Below are 14928 nucleotides of genomic sequence, written 5' to 3' on the forward strand. Positions count from 1 at the left end.
TTAATCTGTAAAATGGGCTAACAGTTGTATCTACTTCATGATGTAACATGAAGATTAAATGAGTTATTGAATGCAAATAGAATATAACCTGCAAAATGATAAATGCTCAGGAAAAATTAGCCCCTACCCATGAATATAATGTGTCAGGGTTTAAGACACATCATCTTTAAGAATTGGCCTATTCATCTTATGTGCATTATCTGTATTGTTTTCTCATGACAACCCAAGGATTTCTGTTCCTGCCTGAATCATAATTAGAAGATTCAAAGAGAATACTGGCATAATGCAAGAAAGGTCTGAATGCTTATTTGCTCTAGGTAGAGCCTTCTAGAGCCTAAATTAGTCATCTTGTACTTCCTTAAATAAATTTTGCATCCTCATGCACATTTTAATTAACATCTAAGAGTTCCCATAACTAATTTAAATAGATATTCTGGCTTTTGATTTAAAAAATAGGATTATAATACCCTTTTAAATATCTAGTGCAATTTAAATATAATGATTCAAAATAATCCATCTACAGTTTCCTCCTTAACATTTAGGAATTTTAAATCTTTTGCTTTCATTCTCTCTTGAATTAGTATTTCCATTCCTTTTTTTTTTTTTTTTTTTTTGACTACACCCACCGCATGTAGAAATTACTGGGCTTGGGATCAAACCCCTTACCACAGTAGTGACAATGCCAAATCCTTAAGCACTAGGCCACCAGGGAACTCCCTCCATTCAATTTTTTTTAGCCATAAAATTTTATCTTAATATCATTTACTTTTCATTCTTGAAACACTTTGACTGATAATCCTACCTTTATTCTTTGCGAAGAAAAAAAAATATCAAAAGTGAAAATTTTTCTTTGGACAGTTATAAACATTAAATTTTTTCTGGCTTGAGTCATTACTATTATTACTGTACATCATAACTATAGCATTGATATTTCTATATAATTATTGAATACCAAGAGTAGAATTTGATTAGAAATATATCTCTTATTGAGATTAGTGGCATTTTTTTTCCAATTAGTTATCTCTGCAAGTGTGTAAACAACTACTGAAATGGGACAGTCCTGCATGAATTATATTCTAAGTTGGTTTGTTTTTATAGAAGTGAACACAGAGAAATTATTTTTGAAGAAATCAGTAGAGGGGAATGGAAGTTTGATTTCTTTTTTATAGATGTCTCACTCAAGTCCTTAAATGACAAAAATCACAATGATCTACCCTCAAAAATTATTTTTAATTATAGCTGGTTGAACACATTTTAGGGCCAAAATCTCAGCAGCCAATAACACCAAAAATTATTTTTAGCCATTTTAAATTAAATCCCATTTCAAATTGGCAAAGAACTGGAAAGCACCTGACTTGAAAAATGATTTGTTGCCCTGTCATTATAGTCCACGCTTTCTCAATATCTAAGTTAAAAAAAAAAAATTACGAACACATACCAAATGGCTATAAATTATACCTTTTATACTCTTATAATAAATTATACTCTTTTATTATAAATTTTATAATAAATTATGTTTTTATTATAAATTATATTCTTTTATTTAGATGTGTATTATTATCCCAATATGACCAAAAGGGTTAGAAAAAAAATCAAAATATTATTTTATTACACTCTTCTAGTTCAATATTTTTGTCTTAAATTCCTTTTTATCTTATTACATGCTTTAAATATATTCTTATTAATACTTTGGAAATTGCAGGATTAACCTATTAAGTTTATGGAGAAAGCCTGCCCTATAACCCAATCAGCAAAGTGTCCCTACGCTAATCAGACTTACTTCCTGACTTTTCTGTCAGAAAAAATGTGCCTTCATGTTTCAGTTCAAACTTAGTAATACACTTTTCAAGTGTTATTATAAAAATCCTTGAGGAAATAAATTATATATAAAGAGACTGCCAAAAGCAGTCATGAGGATTAAAATGATGTCAGTCCCAAGTAATGAATGTATTATGGAAGTAATAAACCAGTACACTATTTCTTATTACTTAATTTGTAATATTTCAGTGACATGTTTAGTTATAAACTATAAGTTCTTCATAAAGCAGGAGGGACAGTGTAAGACTTGGTGATCCTTCAGCACCTATGAGGATTTATCAGTTAGCTAACCGTACAATATTGTTGCAGAACAACCAAGCAGGTCACAGCGGTGTCCTCTGACAATACTCACTGATTTCTCACGGTTACTTCCACCGTCAGCTGATCTAGGCTAGCCTGGACTGGGTTGCTCTTCTTTTCTTACCGAGGCTCCTTAATTTGCCTGGGAGGGAGTCAGCTGATCTTGGCTGGGCTCAGAGGGGCTCAGCTTTTCTGCACAGGTCTCTTACTGTTTATCTAAGATGAGGAGGTGTGGGCATGTCCTTCACAAGGTGATGGCACAATCAAAAAAAGAACAAGTGTTTCCAAACACTTAAGCCTCTTGTGGTTTAGGCTAGAAAGTGACATATTGTTTCTCAATTTATTGGCCAAAGCAGGTCATGAGGCTAAACCTGGTAGTGGGAAATCACGCTGGCTTACAGGAAAAGAACACAGTACAGTGCAGGTTTACATGCATGGATACAGGAAGGGATGGAGAATGGCTGCCATCCAGACTAATGCAGTCGACAACTGCCTGGGTAATGAACTTTGGACTTTGGCTTTTGGAAGTAATTAAATGTGAATTGAATATATATATATATATATATATATATATATATATATATCAGACATAATTCAATTGAGTTCATTAGCAACCATGCTCTAGCATTTCCTTTATGAGAAAGAGAAAATCCTATACTGCTAAAATCTAATGAATCTGGCAACTGGCATGTAGTTTTATTTTCTGTTAGTAGGAGACAGAAAAGATCAAACATTTTATAACATAAAATTAGGATCACCAATAATTGTTACAAATATCTCCCTTTACTTAACAAAATGGTTCTAAATAGCTTATGGAGTAAGGTGTACCAAGTTTGAAATAAATTATGTTGAAGTTTTACCTCTTGAGTTTAACCGAGATACATTGTTGGGTGCTGTGAAAAAATGTTCCAGCTACATTTAAAAGAATGAACATCATTCATCTATACTACTTTAGCTATTCGAAAGTTATTTTCTTTCCAACTAAATAATATGTCTTAGAGATGAGATTTGAAGAGTGGGAAAAAATTGCTTACATTTAAGTAAGTGCTGGTTTTGTACTTATTTATTACTGATGGCTTCTTCGCTTTGCTCTTGGTATTTTCTCTCTAAATAGGGATGCATCCTTTGAAAGTGGTGGGAGAATAAGAAGCAAGTTCTTAAATAATTGTCTTCAGTCTATCATATATCTGCATTCTGAGCATGAGTCAAAATAATGATTTCTTACAGAAACACATGGAAGATAGGGATAGACCTGGTGTACTGTGACTTTAAAATGACATTTAAAATTATCAATCATGTCTCCAGTCATGTATTTTATGTTTCTCTACTCAAAGTAATTCTGTGTGCTTTTTTTTCCTCCTAGGTGAATTTTGGGATCATTCTGCCAAGTTCAAACATTATCTTTTAAGATAGGGCTTGGAATGCCCCATCTTTTAAGAATGGTTTATATGTATAGATTGTCTTGAGGGAGCTATCACAACTTGGCAACATTATTTCCTATACAGGATTATGACATCCACATATTTATTTATTAAGGAGTTATTAATATTCATAAGCTAAGCCGTGCATCCTACCCATAAGTCCTTTGCATTTCTTTCTTAGGTTTTGATTTGATATTCCTATTTCTTCTCCTGGGAATGAAAATTGTTTTTAATTATAATTACTGACTTTTTTTTTTTTTTGGAAGGAAAGGAGCTCAGAACTCATATTTTCTGGATTGTTAGTATTTAAATGGATGGCCTCAGGATTTTTGCATTCAGGGAGATTTAATTAATGTTTAATAAAGTAAACATTAATTTAATTATACTTTTCAGATGCATGTATAAGTTTTATCTTTATTTATTAGATACTTTTAAATGACATTCAAACTTTGAAAGTTTTTCACTCCTGAATTTGCACAATCTTTAGTTTGGAAGGTCTCTGCTTTGTACTTATTGTTGGTTATAATAAACCATTTAGAATTCAAAAATCTAAGCTCATTCTCTAAATAAAGTATATATAGATACAATTAAGTATTTTAGCTGGTTGCTGTCTCACTGAAGTATAATTCTTTTTGCCCATCTTGTAAAGATATTTTTAGCAATTCACAATAAGAAAAAATGTTCTGAACAAGCATTCTTTCGAAATTTCCAAGGAATACAGAAAGAGTTTATGGTTCTATTCTTTTCCTTCAAAGACTTCTCTTCTACAATCACAATAAAATATGTCATGGGCATATGTTTTGATGTGCCTGAAAAATAGATTTATAACCTCTAGTTAGAATAGGGAAAATTTATATATTTGATGTGGCTCTAACTATAAAAGTATATGGGCAATTTATGCAACTTTAATACAGAGATACAAATGACAAAATTTTGCTTTAATTTTCTTGCAGAAAAATATATGTTGTTTTAAATTATTTTTAGTTCAAAGACTGATGGAATAAGTAATTGTTCAAAAAATATTGTCAATCCTTCTCTGAAGTCAACCACAATAACACAGCAAAAGAAGTATAACCCATTACCAGTGTCATTAGCAGTCACCTTCCTCAGTGCCTGCTGAAAATTGATGGCAAAATAGAGAATGACTCCTTTAATTTGCTCACATTCATCTTGAAAGTCAAAAGAACGAATGGACTATTTTCAGAAGATGGGAAGAGGCAATTTATCTTTGTTCACACTGGACAAAATATCTCTGCCCATCAGACCCCATATATAAAGTAAATAGAAATAAGAGAAGGGGATGGGGGGATGACAATATTGGGGGAAGGGAGCAGTAAAAAGATAATAAGCTTTTAATAAAGGATGACACAATATTAGAGACAGGATTTGTAAAAGGAGAAATCATGGTAAGACTGAGAAGAAAAATCAACAGAAATAATAAGAGAATAGAATAAAAAGACATATTGCAGTAAACTGGAGACAAATATAGTCATGGTAAAAGGGAATCTGTGTAACTTCAAAGAAAAAAGAAATAGGATATGATTACGGTTTAAAATTCTGAACCACTGATGTTATAACTGATAACCCCTAGAATAACATAAATATCTACAAGTCCATACTGATATAAATTGACTAAGAAAATAAGAAAGAACAGCTTTTTCTATTGAAGAATTTCAGTTAATAAATGTTGAAAGAATAAGAGAAAAAGAAAATGCCCATTATGCAAATGGCAAAATAATAATTATTGTAGGCATGATCTACCAATGGATGCTAAACTTAGTGCATGAAACTTTAAGGGGGGCACTTCATATTTGAAGAGCCTCAAATATTTTCCCAAAGATATTTATTAGTTACAAGTGGGCAAAGAGTTACAGGGGAGACACTCAAGACCCTCAGACAGGATGTTAGCCAAGTAATCACTAGTAATTGTCACTAGTGATTATTATTACCCTCTGATATGCACCGGGAAGGGCACAGAATCACTTCTGTGATCTTTCTAAACATGTATACACCCACGAAATAGCAGCAGACAAAAACCAAATGAGATAAGAGCTATTTTGTAAATTAATTGTCCAATACTCTTCAAAAGTACAACATCCTGAAGACTGAAGAAAGGTAACCCATTGAAGGAGACTAAGGAGACAGGACAATTAAGTGCAATGTGGGATCTTGGACCAGATCCATAAAGTAAAAAGACCACTATGGAAAACCTGGAGATATGTGAATAAGGTCTGTATTCTAATTAATAGTAATGTACCAAAGTTAATTTCCTGGTTCTGATTTTCTGCTGTGGTTATGTAAGATCTTAACATTAGGGGGCGCTAGGTGAAGGCTATAGGGAAGTTACTATTTTGCAACATTTTCTGATGTCTTAAATTATTTCAAAATGAAAGCTAAAAAAATTCTGGCCTCTAGAAAACATTTTAGACAAGACTTCCATTGTAAGAAGAATGTCCTGATGCATTTATTTGTGTCTGGCTTTTGATGTCTCTTGATATATCAAGTGGTATTTTTCTTCAGTATCTGCATCCTTTATGTGAGTGACTACACACTATTTCTTCATGGGTGATAGATAGCTGGACACTAGAATTATCAGCTCCAACCAAGATTCTGGATTCCAGGCTGGTCAATGTGACAAAGACCTGAAGAGCTACAACCTTTGGTGACTGTGGCCTTGGGCAATTACCAAGCAGTAGCAATTATAATAGACTCATGTGAAGGGCATTTGCCTATTCTCCTGGTACCAAATAGTTCTGGATCACTATTATATAATTGGGGTGATGAGAAGAGAATAGCCTCAAATTCACTTAAATTCCCATGAAATGGCTGGATAGAGTTTTGAATTTGATTTGATTTAATTTGATTTAAAGAAAACACTAGGATATTTCTTGCTTCTTCAAGATTGTGGATTAAGATTTATACGCACTACTTCTCCTAAATCTTCTGTTAATTGTTAAATAAATAAAAGTACCCTGTTGTTTTTTGGAATAACATGTAAAGCAGAGGTTCTCTGACTTGATATTTCTAAATCTCTCTGTTCCAGCCTTTGGAAAAACCCCTACTATTGATTATTTGACTCATGTACCTGTAAAATATGATTTCGCCATCCAGTTTTTGAGATAAGGAAGAATGAGCAATTTTCATAATGAGTTTCCATTTCTGTAACTTTGAGGTATAAACTGGTGGGCTTTATGGCAGTGGATTCAGAGAAGGTACCTGACAGGCTCCTCAACAGGGCATGAAACATTTCAGTAACCATTCTCTCTGCTTAGCAACCAGATGAATATCTCTCTCTTGTTTGGTTTAGACAAGCAAGCAAACTGCTAATTTACAGGGGACTTTGATTTTCACTTGATTCTACTAAAGTTCAGAAAAGAAGTTCCCAGGGTTACACTCCATCACTACCAATTTCTTTTTCTCCATGGTGTGTGAGTACATTTCAGAGAAGGGAGAAGAGCTTGATAGATGGTTTATCCAGAAAATAAATAACACAGTGTTTGCCAACTGCCGCTGTCTTTTATGCCTGGGTAACCTGGATTTGCATTAGAATCCAGCCACAGTTTAACAGCATAATTTATGGTACTTCCAAAAGACCTGCCTTTTTTTTTTTTTTTTTTTTCCCCTTTAATTCCCTGGACTGATTATCTAAGTTCATCCTTCCTGCTACATTAGTGATTTAGAGGTTTCTATTTCCCTCTTGAAATTGTCAGTTTAAGAATTGATAGTATCCAACGTAAATATTGTACCCAAAGTAAATATTCTTTAAATCATCACAACTAGTTTATGACGACATTTTTCCTGGCTTACATGGCTCATGGGACTTCAAAGCCAGACAAACTTTGATTCTCTGATCAGCACTTGGAAGCTTCCACCAGCTAGAAAATTAGGGTTATATGTTTGTCCTCTGAGCTTTAAAATGTAGTATCTAACACTGGGTTAGAACACAGGTTGTCAGCAACTTAAAAGGAAAAGATTGAAGACTTGACCACAAAAGTTTCTGATAAGTAAATTAAGTGTATCAATACATATACGATAGTTTGTCAATCAGAATAAAAGCCCAGCTATCTCAGAGAAAGACTATTAAAAGTTTGACTTATCTAACCTTCCTTCTTATGATTCCATGATCTCCAAGCACATCTATGATTTCCATTTTGGTTTGTCTTCAGTTCTTCATTTATTTATTCGATCTATAGAACGAACAGCCTAGCAAAAGAAAATGTATTGGTTGTCCTGGATTTTCACGTCTCATGACCACGACTTTTCTTGGTAAATAAATAAAATGGCTACCAATTAACTTTTGCTAAAGTGCTTAAGAGTAGGGAGTGTTATGGTGAATATTTTCAGAATGTATATACAGTTATACACCTGATTTTTTTTTTATTAATAATTTGGCTTTCTAGAATTGGCCACAGTGAAATGTGAATCTGTTATGGCCACCTCTGAGAACTGAAAGAGGAAGTCTTTGGGGTCTTCAAAGCGACGATGAGCCCCAGCTGCCCTAATCTCAAATCATAACATTGTATTACATGAGTTTATTCTTTTACCAATTTGTATGGAGTACCATCTCACTGTTATATACTAGCTGTGTGACTTTAGACAAGTTGCTTAGACTTCTTTAAGCCAATTTTCCATAATCTTAAATGAAGCTAATAATTTGTACCTTGTAAAGTTGTTGTTTGGACTAATTATAAATCTTAGAAAATGTATGGCACATATATTTGGGTACACAAAGTATGTAATAAGTATTAACAAAATTAAAATATAATAAGTTCAATGTAATTAATGTTCTTATAATGAAATCTATCACCTTACACTTCCTTTGTGGTGAGGACAAATCTAAGGGCAAACCTCAGAAAGTCTACATCCGAAGATCAAGAATATATCTTAATTGCTTTGTGGAAGTTTTATTCCCCAAACCTCAACACTGAAAGCAATTTTATTGGTTATCTGGTCCAATCTCATCACAAAGAAATCCTTACTAGAACTTTATCTAGATTCTTAAAAACTTTTTAGCGATTGAGAACTGACCTTTTTATAAGACCCATCCCCATCCTAATTTTGAAAAAAACTACCCATGAAGCTGAAATGTGTGTCTTTTTAACATCTGTCTTTTGGTTCTCTTTGCTTCTAAATAACAAATGATTCAAAAAAGTCCTCCTTAAAAACTCCTATCATTTTTTGGTTATTTTTTTCCATGTTGAACATCCCAAATTCCCTCAAACATTTTTCATGTTTCATAATTTCTAGGTTTTATTTTTACCATCTTTTAAATGCGAGATGAGGCTTCTCCTCCCAAACATAATAGTCCATTAATTCACAATGAATTTATGGCAGTGAATATTGGAAAAATGGGACTGTTGCATTCTTTAATCTAAATACTGCCCTCCCACCAGAGTGACTTAACAAATTGATGTTTATTACCTTGTTTTAGCATCCAATCACAATTTTTTGTTCACACTGAGCTTACAGACAACCAAAATCTTTTTTTTACAATAATTTCTGTCAGAATAGATCTTCTCTAAGTACAGTATCTGAGCATAATATTTTAACCCTGATTATAGACCTTCATAGGTATAAATATCACCTCAATTTTTCATCTAATATTTATTTCAGATTTATTCAGACATAGCTGTGATACTCATATATTATCCAACAATTCATAACATATGAAACAAAATAGAGCAGTTGATCTGAAAACCACTGAGGTATGTAATGGGCTTGAATTTAAATAATTTTTAGATATTCCTCTAGGTAGAAATCTGAAGAGAGGTAAAACATAAATATTTACTAAGATATATTTATTAGTTTTCTTATACATAGTTTAGAATGGCCCTGTAATATAAAATGTAGGTGCATTTCAGGAGGAATATTTAATTAATCATGACCAAAGATCAAAGAGTTTCACTGCAAGAGTGCACCCAAAATTAAACTAATGAAGGAGACACTGGTAGAATAAATGAGAAGAAAATATTCTATAACGCCTGACATGGATGATAGGTTCAAAGGTTAATCAAGAGGACCTAATTAGGTAAGCAAAAGGATGTCTTTGTGGTTGAAAAAGAAATACTATCTTTTGCATTAATGGAAGACACAAGAGTAAGAATGCCAAAATTAAAAAAAAAAAAAAGCTTTCTAGAAGAAAGGATTTTTCAATCCAGATAAAAATATGATGCATATGGATAGTATTGGTTATATTTTGTGTTGGTAAATTGCTGCATGAATAGAAATAATTATGTGTAAATGACTAAAAAGCTAGTGCTAAATTGGAGACATTAGGACCTGAGAAATGCTGGTCAATCAACAATTTATTGAGCCACTTCTCTTTTAATTACTGTAGAAGATACAACTGAAGCAGAAGATAGGCTTTTTACCTTAAAAAGCCTAAACTTCAATGGAAGGAAGTAGATAGGCAAAAGCACAGAAATTCTAAATACATAACAGATTCCAACAAGTAAAATACACAACTGCAATTTTTCAGAAAAGATATCACAGAGAAGACAGAGTGACCTAGATATGAATATTACGAGGAAGGAAGGAAGTCAGTGTGAAAACCCGACCTTTAGCAAGGCGTACATGTTCTGTCAAGTATGGGAGATGCACAGAATGGTGAGAATGCCACAAGAGCGGAAGTGAGGGTCTGCAGCAGGGCTAATTAGTCAGCTAGAGCGGTGAGTGTAAAAGGGAGATGCCTGTAATCATCTTTCCGCCAGAGAAAGATGATTAGATAGAAGCTAACAGATGATGTGCAGGTGTGAAAAGCTTCAGAAAAGGGAAAACACGTGAACAATCTTTAATTTTTATTTTCAGTGTAAGGTTATCTGGGCTGGACATATAAATGAAAAACGAATAGTTTATACAGCATTGTTAAATGCCATTGCTTTATTTCTTTCATTCTCTCCCTCTCTTCCATTACTGCTCCTCTTCCCCACAATTATGCATGCGTGCACACTCTTAGAGGATCATATTTTTTCAATCTTTTATGTTCTTAATTTGCTTTCTTATAATATTTCTGAATAAACCACTGTGGATTTTACCCCCAGGTCTTCTTCTTTATGCATCTATTCTTATAGTATTTAATATTTTCTAAACCCCTGTAGAGTTTGCATCTTTACACCTCTCTTCTACTTTATTTGTGGTGCTTAAGTGCCATCAAAAGAACCATCACATTTTAAATTTTTTAATAGGCTTTATAATTTATTTATTCCTACCATCTCCATTCCTATATATGGGAACACAGGAACCCCATTAATGTTTTTGTTGTTTTTTGTAACTAAAGAAAAGATAAAAAACCAGTATGTAACAGCAAACAATAATTACAATTTATTGCTGCTTGCAGGACACTCTGCAAGAAAATTTATTCACATTATTTAACCCTCATAATAATTCTATTAAGGAGGAACTATTATCTTCAATTTACCAATGAGAAAGCAGAAGATTAGAGAAATTATGTGATCCACCAAAGGTCACAAAAGTTTTTTGGGAGGAATAAGGGATCCACTGCTTTCAACTACTAGATTCGACTTTTCAGCTCCAATCATGTCTTCTCAAACTCCAGTTAAGCAGTGTTTTAAAGAATACACAAAACTGAAAATAATCAAAGATGTCGTTTTCAAACATGTTATTTAGATACAGCTATGAAATTATGATGATCTCCATAGTTTATATATACCACAAAAAGAGTGCTGGGTCTAAAAAAACCTCTTAGAAACACTATTTTTTTAATATTAGAAAAGTTATAAACTGCCAAAGCAATCCTGAGGAACAAAAAACAAGCAAGAGGCATAACTCTTCCAGACTTCACGCAATACTACAAAGCCACAGTAATCAAGACAGTGTGGTACTGCTACCAAAACAGACATACAGACCAGTGGAACGGAATAGAGAACCCAGAAATAAATCCAGACACCCATGGTTAATTAATCTTTGACAAAGGAGGCAAGAGTATAAAATGGGAAAAAGACAGTCTTTTCAGCAAGTGATGCTGGGAAAACTGGACAGCCACATGTAAATCAATGAAACTGTAACATGCACTCACACCATGCACACACACACAAAAACACTCAAAATGGCTTAAAGACTTAAACGTAAGACAAGACACCATCAAACTCCTAGAAGAGAACATAGAACATTCTCTGACATCAACCTTACAAATGTTTTCTCAGGTCAATCTCCCAAGGCAACAGAAATAAAAACAAAAATAAACCAATGGGATCTAATCAAACTGACAAGCTTTTGCACAGCAAAGGAAACCATAAAAAAAATTAAAAAAAAAAAACACACCCAAAAAGACAACTTATAGAATGGGAGAAAATAGTTTCAAACAATGCAACTGATAAGGGTTTAATCTCTAAAATATACAAACAACTGGGAGTTCCCATCATAGCACAGCGTAAATGAATCCAACTAGGAATCATGAGGTTGTGGTTTTGATCCCTGGCCTCGCTCAGGGGGTTAAGGATCCAGCGTTGCCATGAGCTGTGGTGTAGGTCACAGACAAGGCTCAGATCTGGCATTGCTGTGGCTCTGGCACAGGCTGGCAGCTGTAGCTCCGAATAGACCCCTAGCCTGGGAGCCTCCATATGGCGTGAGTGTGGACCTAAAAGGACAAAAGACGAAAAACAAACAAATAAATAAAATATACAAACGACTTATACAACTCAACAGCAAAAAGCCAACAACCCAATTGAAAAATGGGCAAAAGACCTGAATAGACATTTCTCCAAAGAAGATACACAGGTGGCCAATAAGCACATCAAAAAAATCCTCAACATCACTGATTATTAGAGCAATGCAAATCAAAACTACGATGAGGTACCACCTCACACCAGTTAGAATGGCCATCATTAATGAGTCCACAAATAACAGATGCTGCAGGGGGTGTGGAGAAAAGGGAACCCTCCTGCACTGTTGGTGGGAATGTAAATTGGTACAACCACTACGGAAAACAGTATGGAGTTACCTTAAAAAATTATATATAGGAGTTCCTGTCATGGTTCAATGGTTAATGAATCTGACTGGGAACTTTGAGGTTGCGGGTTCGATCCCTGGCCTTGCTCAGTGGGTTAAGGATCCGGTGTTGCCCTGAGCTGTGGTGTACGTCACAGACATGGCTTGGATCCCATGTTGCTGTGGTTGTGGTGTAGGCTGGCAGCTACAGCTCCGATTAGACCCCTAGCCTGGGAACCTCCATATGCCACGGGAGCAGCCCTAGAAAAAAAGGCAAAAAGCCAAAACAAAACAAAAAAAACCATATATAGAACTACCGTATTAGCCAGCAATCCCACTCTTGGGCATATATCCGGACAAAACTTCCCTTGAAAAAGACACATGCACCTCATGTTCATTGCAGCACTATTCACAATAGCCCAGACATGAAAACAAACCAAATGTCCATGGATAGATGATTGGATTAGGAAGATGTGGTATATATACACAATGGAATACTATTCAGCCATAAAAAAGAACAAAATAATGTCATTTGCAGCAGCATGGATGGAACTAGAGACTCTCATCCTAAGTGAAGTCAGTCAAAAAGAGAAAGACAAATACCATATGATTTCACTTATATCTGGAATCTAGTATAGGCACAGATGAACCTTTCCACAGAAAAGAAAATCATGGACTTGGAGAACAGACTTGTGGCTGCCAAGGGGAAGGGGTAGGGAATGGACTGGGATGGGGTTAATAGATACAAATTATTGTCTTTGGAATGGATAAGCGATGAGATCCTGCTCTGTAGCACTGGGAACTACATCTAGTCACTTATGATGGAGAATGATAATATGAGAAAAAAGAATGTATATATATATATGTATGTGTGATTGGGTCACTTTGCTGTACAAAAGAAACTGACAGAACACTGTAAACCAGCTATAATGAAAAAAATAAAAATCATTAAAATTAAAAAAAGTTATAGGAGTTCCCGTCGTGGCGCAGTGGTTAATGAATCTGACTAGGAACCATGAGGTTGCAGGTTCGGTCCCTGCCCTTGCTCAGTGGATTAACGATCTGGCGTTGCCGTGAGCTGTGGTGTAGGTTGCAGATGCGGCTCGGATCCCGCGTTGCTGTGGCTCTGGCGTAGGCCAGCGGCTATAGCTCTGATTAGACCCCTAGCCTGGGAACCTCCATATGCCACAGAAGCAGCCCAAAGAAATAGCAAAAAAAAAAAAGACAAAAAAAAAAAAAGTTATAGCTTGTGTAGGGTTTTTTGTTTTTGTTTTTGTTTGTTGACCATGCCCACAGCACGAGGAAGTTCCCTGGCCATGGATAGAACCTGTGCCATAGCAGCAACCCGAGTCTCTACAGTGACAACACTGGATCCTTAACCCATCGCTCTACAAGACAACTCCACATAGCTTGTGTGTTGTATATGATACAGAGATTTCAGAAAAGCATTCAGACAGATAAGGATATTTAATTGAATCTACTCATTCAAAAGGGCATTTGGTTCAGAAAAGGAAGGAAGAAGAGGAGGGAGGAAGGAAGGAAGGGAGAAAAGAAGGAAGAAGAGAAGGAGGGAAAGGAAGAGGTCTCCTGAAAAAGAAAAAATTTGATGAATTGGTTAAATGACTGCATGTAAATTGCAAAACAGCAGAAGATGAAGGTAAGTGTAACAAAGCTTCGGGGAAAAAAATAAACTAAATTTGGAATCATAGCAGATTAAAAAACAAATAAACCTGCATGGAATGTTATAACATCTGCTGCATGTGAGTGTGGGTGGGTTCAGTGAAAATATACGAGGGTGGTGGGGTGGGGGTGGTTAAAAAGCAAGGTTTAGAAGAATACAGGATAAATAAAACCTCTGGAAGACTAGCCTTTTGCTGCTGACTTCATTGGTCTAAACGTTCTGGATAAATCTATTTTCCCCATATCTCTCAACTTCCCCAAATCAATAGTTTCTATCCTAGAATGATCTAATCTTGGTTTTCTCTCCCTTTACTCAAGGAGCCAAGTCCTGATCACACTGACAGGACTTGTAGGACTGTGGTCCCCATCTGGGGAGAAAGGCTGTCTTTCTCACTAGCCATGCCTTTTGCCTCCATTTATTACCTGAGAGGGTGCAAGTTGTGTGAAGCTGTTTTTCTTTCACTCGGGCCTGGCGTACAAAGGTAGCAGGAGTTTTTGCCAGGAGCTGTACTCTTGAGAATAGGAAGATGGATGGAAAGTTACATTACAGCTTTCTTAAAAGTCCTCCATAGCACATCTGGAGTAAGCAAGGGATTAGAAAACAGACAGTCCACTTTGAAGGAATTGACTTGTGTTTCTGTTGAAAGGCTCAGCTACATGAACAGGGTACAAATGCCCTAGAGAAGCGGAGAAGAGTCGAGAGATCACCAAGAGTGATAACAGTCCCCAAAGGTTAATTCATGCAGAAGGGCTGGAAAACATC

At 35.0% G+C, this 14928-nt stretch overlaps 1 long non-coding RNA gene across 1 annotated transcript in view; it reads right to left on the minus strand.

The window, feature by feature from the left end:
• Positions 1 to 14928, minus strand: part of LOC110257515 — a 268751-nt gene that overhangs the window by 39416 nt on the left and 214407 nt on the right. The window lies entirely within an intron of this gene.

Source organism: Sus scrofa, chromosome 18 (assembly GCF_000003025.6).
Source record: "Sus scrofa isolate TJ Tabasco breed Duroc chromosome 18, Sscrofa11.1, whole genome shotgun sequence".
In the NCBI taxonomy this organism is placed as follows: domain Eukaryota; kingdom Metazoa; phylum Chordata; class Mammalia; order Artiodactyla; family Suidae; genus Sus; species Sus scrofa.